We start from the raw sequence: 6,205 nt of genomic DNA, 5'->3' as shown, positions 1-6,205 counted from the left end.
GTCTTCAAGCGGTTCCAATAGTTCAAGCCATTAATGGCTTGATAAAGCTCCTGGAGAGCGAAACGTTGCCACAATAAAATGTCACATTAGTTGCACTTGTGTCCTTTTACTTTACATATTGTAGGTAATTCTACCAACTTTATTACAATAGTTCACATGTTTTAATATCTATGCAGTAAATTGTTTTTGTATATATTTTAGCTTGGATACCTTAAATATTTTGATATTAGGTGGAAGGACAGAACAGTATTCTAGAAGTATCATCAGTGAAGTGACATCTCTCGTTTAAAAAAAAAAAAAAAATCCTTATTTTCCAATCCTTGGTGACACTGGTTTAGTTGTGCTTTCCAAACGTTGGGTAGTTTGACAGTAATAGTCGTAGATTTTTTACCCGTTCTTCCGAAGGAAAGACTAATGATCACCTCAACATGAGCCATCAGTAGCTGGTTCACTACCAGGAGCAGCAAGTAGTTCACCATACGAACTAAAATACCATTAACAACCATAAGATGGGCCACGAGACATGTGTTGCACCCCTGGGCTAATGGATCATACCAACACGAGTCAACTGCGTTACCATCTCACACATCAACTTCTAATAACTCAGACGAGAGCGTGATCATGTAAATAGACGCCACACGCTAAGTAAACAGTGCAACATGACAAGAGAGCATGAAACTCTCCGGGCAGATGCAGTGCTACACTGGTTGAGGATTCCAGCCATTAAATATGAGAGACAATTGCCAGCATGCCTCTTACAATATTTAAGAAAACTGATTTAGTCCCACAAAGCTGTTGCTGATAAGCCAGGTTGTGGTGTCTACACCAGACAACATACGTCCAACTCAGCTGCTGTCTCCAAGAGGAATCCAAACAATTCATGTCCTGCCAGGATATGTTTACCTTGTAGCCCACAGCAATAGCCTGACTGGCCAGAACTAAACCAAGATGTCCGGTTTGAAGCCAGGGTGCGGAGGACATAATCGCAGGAACTCCAACAGATAAATAACAAACAGGGAGGTAGCAAAAAGAAAAACAACAACAAAAAAAGGAGTGAACCAGAGGACAAAGTTACAGAAGGCTCTCTGATTATAGCGTCAACAGTGGGTACGATATGATAGTAAATTTAGGCGAAGCCAACGAAGAGGCGGGGTCAGGAGCTGTGAATCAACCCCCTCAAACGTACACGCATCAATACGTTATTGGATAAAAGACGGAGCCCAAAAAAGTCATCCCTCTACTAGCACATACAAGTAAATACATCAGAGACAACAATAGCAGCACATGGATATTTAACTGACAGCCAAAGTCTACCTGGAGGTAGACTTCTGTAATCATCACACTAGAAATCATTCAAATTTTGAACCTCTCATTAAAGCCCTTCTCATTTAAATCAAACATTGCAAAACTAGTTTAAATTTTTATGATGCCGTAGTCTAATTTATACAAGACATATATTTGACCAGCTTAGAGGGTTTTAGCTGGAAGCCTCGCCTGAGGCCAGGTTTCCTTGTTTATAGCCTGATCAACTACAAGGTGCTGATGCTAGCAAGCAGCTGACACACTTAGCCGTCACATCTTGGCTGATCTGCCACTTGGCTAAAGTTGTGATACAGTTTCCTCCTGAATACTTCTGCATTTATTCCGGCAATATTTCTTATCTGCTGAAGAATCTTGGGTCACATCTTAATCGTACTTGAACAACAGTTTTTCACAAGGTTCATTTTACCGATTCATCTCTCTCACTAGACCTACCTGGAGTTCATTACCTTTGTAAATTGTGAGTTCATTACCTTTGTAAATTGTGAATTCATTACCTCTGTAACTTGCTCAGCTATCAAAACTTTGAGGCCCAGTCCCTGGACCCATTATGTACCTCTGTAATCTTTTGACTACCGCCCACAGGATGGGTATGGGGTGCATAATAAACATATTAAACTAACTCACTCCAGTAAGTTATTTATGATAGTTGTGTAGATTTTGGACCTGGTCCTCAAGTATTTTCAAAATATGACAACTTTTATTACAAGGTATTTCTACTTCGCTTTATAGAGTACATTCATTCCAAGTACTTTAAGGCTTTCCCAACAATTTAAATGATTTAGTTACTATGTGGACAGCAAATGATAACTGTAAATTCTCTACCCCTGACATCTCGCCTACCTTGAAACAACGTCATCCCAGAACACGAGAGAACAACTTATCTGAATAGTATCATTGGCGCAACCTGTGTTATATAGATTCTAATTTCCGACCATTTCTGCATTTGCAGTTTTGTGTTCCCTAAATAACCGGCCAAGTATCATTAGTATTCCCAAGTGTATTAAGAATTCCTTCACTCTATGAGATAAATGAAGACTAAGTGAAGTTCGCCTAACACTGAGATTAAAATTTAATTGATGGTAAACATGTATTAGTAAGGTGTGGGGGTCTCACTTCGGTGGATCCGCAGTTCACGCCTGAAGCTTCTGTTTTAGAAGAGACCTCTGGTTCGGTAGTTCAAAGTCGTCGCCACACGACAGGTAAGAACAGGATTCATCTCCCGGGAAGCGTACGATGTACGAGCAAGTTTTTTTTTTTTTTATATATTTGTTGTCTTTGTTTAATTATCAGCATTGAATGAGTTGATGGATGCTACCTGGAGTCTACATGGAGGGCATTCCGGTGATCAACGCCCCCGCGGCCCAGTCCACGACCAGGCCTCCCGGTGGATCAAGGCCTGATCAACGACGCTGTTACTGCTAGCCGCACGCAATCCAACGTACAAACCACAGCCCGGCTGGTCCGGCACTGTCTTTAGGTATCTGTTCAGCTCCCTCTTGAAGACAACCAGGGGTCTTCCGGTATTGCCCCTTATTGCTGGTGGGAGGCTGTTGAACAGTCTTGGGCCCCGGACACTTACTGCATTTTCTCTTAGTGTACCAATGACGCCCCTACTTTTCACTGGGGGTATGTTGCATCGCTTGCCAAGTCTTTTGCTTTCGTATGGAGTGATTGCTGTGTGCATATTAGGGACCAGTCCCTCCAGAATCTTCCAGGTGTAGAGTATAAGAACATAAGAAAGAAGGAACACTGCAACAGGCCTACTGACCCATGCGGAGCAGGTCCATGCCCCCCCCCCCGGATTAGCCCAATGACCCACGCAGTCTGGTCACCTCCACTCAAGGAAGGAGCACGGCACCAGACCCAGCAGCACAAGCTAGTCAGGTCCAACTCACACCCACCCACACCCACTCATGTATTTATCTAACCTATTTTTAAAACTACACAACGTTTTAGCCTCAATAACTGTACTCGGGAGTTTGCTCCACTCATCCACAACTCTATTACCAAACCAGTGTTTTCCTATATCCTTCCTGAATCTGAATTTTTCCAACTTGAAACCATTGCTGCGAGTCCTGTCTTGGTTGGAAATTTTCAGCACGCTATTTACATCCCCTTTATTTATTCCTGTTTTCCATTTATACACCTCGATCATATCCCTCCTAATTCTACGCCTTTCGAGAGAGTGCAGATTCAGGGCCCTCAGTCTATCCTCACAGGGAAGATTTCTGATACATGGGATCATCTTTGTCATCCTCCTCTGTACGTTTTCCAGAGCATTTATATCCATTCTGTAATATGGTGACCAGAACTGAGCAGCATAGTCTAAATGAGGCCTAACCAAGGATATATAGAGTTGAAGAACAACCTGAGGACTTCTATTATTTATGCTTCTAGATATGAAGCCGAGAATTCTGTTAGCTTTATCGCGAACACTAATGCACTGTTGTATTATGATACATCTCTCTCGCCTGCGCTCTAGTGAGTACAAGTCCAGTGCTTCCAGGTGCTCTCAGTAGTTAAGGTGTTTGATGGAACTTATACGTGCAGTAAAGGTTCTCTGTACATTCTCTAGCTCGGCAATTTCACCTGCCTTGAATGGGGATGTTAATGTACAGCAGTATTTCAGCCTAGAGAGAATAAGTAATTTAAAAAGGATCATCACTGACTTAGCATCTCTTGTCTTGAATGTTCTCATTATCCATCCTATTAGTTTCCTCGCAGATGTGATGGCATTGTTGTGGTCCTTGAAGGTGAGGTCTTCGGACATTACCACACCCAGCCAGGTCCTTCACATTACTTTTCCGCTCTATTGTGTGATTGGAGTTTGTAGTATACTCAGTCCTAGTTATTATTTCCTCCAGTTTTCCATAACGGAGTTGTGTCGACTGACACAACTTGCACTCCTCCAGAAGCTGTCTCAAACCTTGCAGCCACAACTGAGTACGTAAGCGCGCACATATACACCCTGCAAACACAAATCAGTGAGTATACACACCCCGCTTATTGGTTTCCGATAACCAGTTCACGAGTGCATATTAAAGCGGAGTTGCCTGCAGGGAATAGACGAGTGTTGTCACCACACCGTACTGTATCATCCTTTGCAGTCAATATCAGAATTTATATTAGAATGAATGGCATCCACTGAGGACACAGCAAATCTCCAAAGTGATGTAAAGAAGTCTTCCAGTTGGCCTCAGGAACGCGATAGCTAATGATGACAAATTTCAGTTACTCCGCTAGGAAAAAATCAAATAAAAATTGGGACACTGTACAAAATAAACTCAAACCACTCAGCAGAGCGGAAGATTAATGTGAGGGACTTTGATGTGATAATGCTAGAAGATCTTACATTCAAGGATCACAAGTGTTTCTGTCACAATAGTTTATTTAATTTTATTTACAAAAGACGAACAGTTTGGCTTTTCAGCACTTTAAACACATTCTATCTTTAATAAATTAAAATTTACACTATCATTAACATCATCTTAATGTCGTCACCAATTCACTCTCGTATTAAATTAATCATAATTACAAACTAAGCAAAACTATTCGAAGTATTTTTCACATTCTGCAATTCATATCCATAATTTTCTCCGATTCATCGGCCATAATTGTCAGCAACTTTAGCCTATGGAGAAATATCCCCACAATTTATGCCGAAGGTGGTGGTAGGTTCTAAGGCAACCACTCTGTGGGAAGAGTAGCACTCTTCACAGAGAAGAGGACCCTACCCCTAGGTACAAAACACTCAAACCCCAACCACTGTGTTAAGGTGACCCACCGCTGGGCGACTTTCACAACAGTAAGGAAAATGATAGAGTGGATAACTAGAATATTCAAAAACAAGAAATGAAAAAGGTAATGATTACATATATTCTAATTTACGTGTTCTCACTAGATAGATATACTGTTGACTGCTATAATGTTAGACAGTACATTAACAGCAGGTGAAATCACAGATCTGAAGAATGTACAGTGAACCTTCACTGTCCATATAAACTCAGTGAAGCACCTAAATTATTGAGAATACCTGAGGAGTCCCGAACTCTTATGACGCAGTAAGAGAGCTGCATCATAAAGCAGACATGGAAAATTCTGGAGGGAATGGTTCCAAGTTTGCTGACTAAAATCCCTCCCCACGAGAGCAAGCCAATACAGGGAGGTTCCATTAATATGAGTTAAGAGTTCTTTATCTAAGAAGTTTAACCTCTGCTCCCCTTCCTTAGCTCGAACCTGAATACCTCCCATTCTTCCCACTGTATGACCTCTTACGAGTTTAGCGCCCCATGAATGTAATAATATGAAATCAAGAAGCTCGGCAGTGGTGCAAAATAACCCCAAATGAAAAGAATGAGTGCAGTTAGTAAATCAAAAAGTAACTTAAGTGTAAAAGGATAAATTTTTTTCCGCTTAAACAGTCTATTCCTATCCACCTTATCCTCACAGCTCATTCCTTTTAGATCTGGGAATAGCACTGTTGCACAAGTCAGCATTTTCTTCAGTATTTAACATACTTTAACATCAGGGTAGGGGGGTCCAGGCTGGTGCTGCATACTCCACGGCCTCACATATATCCTATATAAGGTCGTGAATGACTCTTGAAATTCCTGAAAGCAACTTGTAGATTTGCCAAACGAGCACTAGCTGAAGAGGTTATTCAAGTGATGTGCGCCTCTGACGATATGCTGGAAACTCTGTTTACACCCAAGTCTTTCTCCTTGAGTGAGGTTCTGCACCTCTGTCCTCTGAGTCTATGCCTAGTTTCTAGTCATCTTGCCCCTTCCTCAACTTTCATAACTTTGCATTTGCTGAGACTGAATTCATGTATTCACTTGTCTGGCCAATCTTGCAATTCTTCCAGGTCCCTTCTTTTTCTCTT

This window comes from Cherax quadricarinatus, chromosome 13 (genome assembly GCF_038502225.1).
Source record: "Cherax quadricarinatus isolate ZL_2023a chromosome 13, ASM3850222v1, whole genome shotgun sequence".
In the NCBI taxonomy this organism is placed as follows: Eukaryota; Metazoa; Arthropoda; class Malacostraca; order Decapoda; family Parastacidae; genus Cherax; species Cherax quadricarinatus.
Note: the sequence above shows the minus strand (reverse complement) of the source record.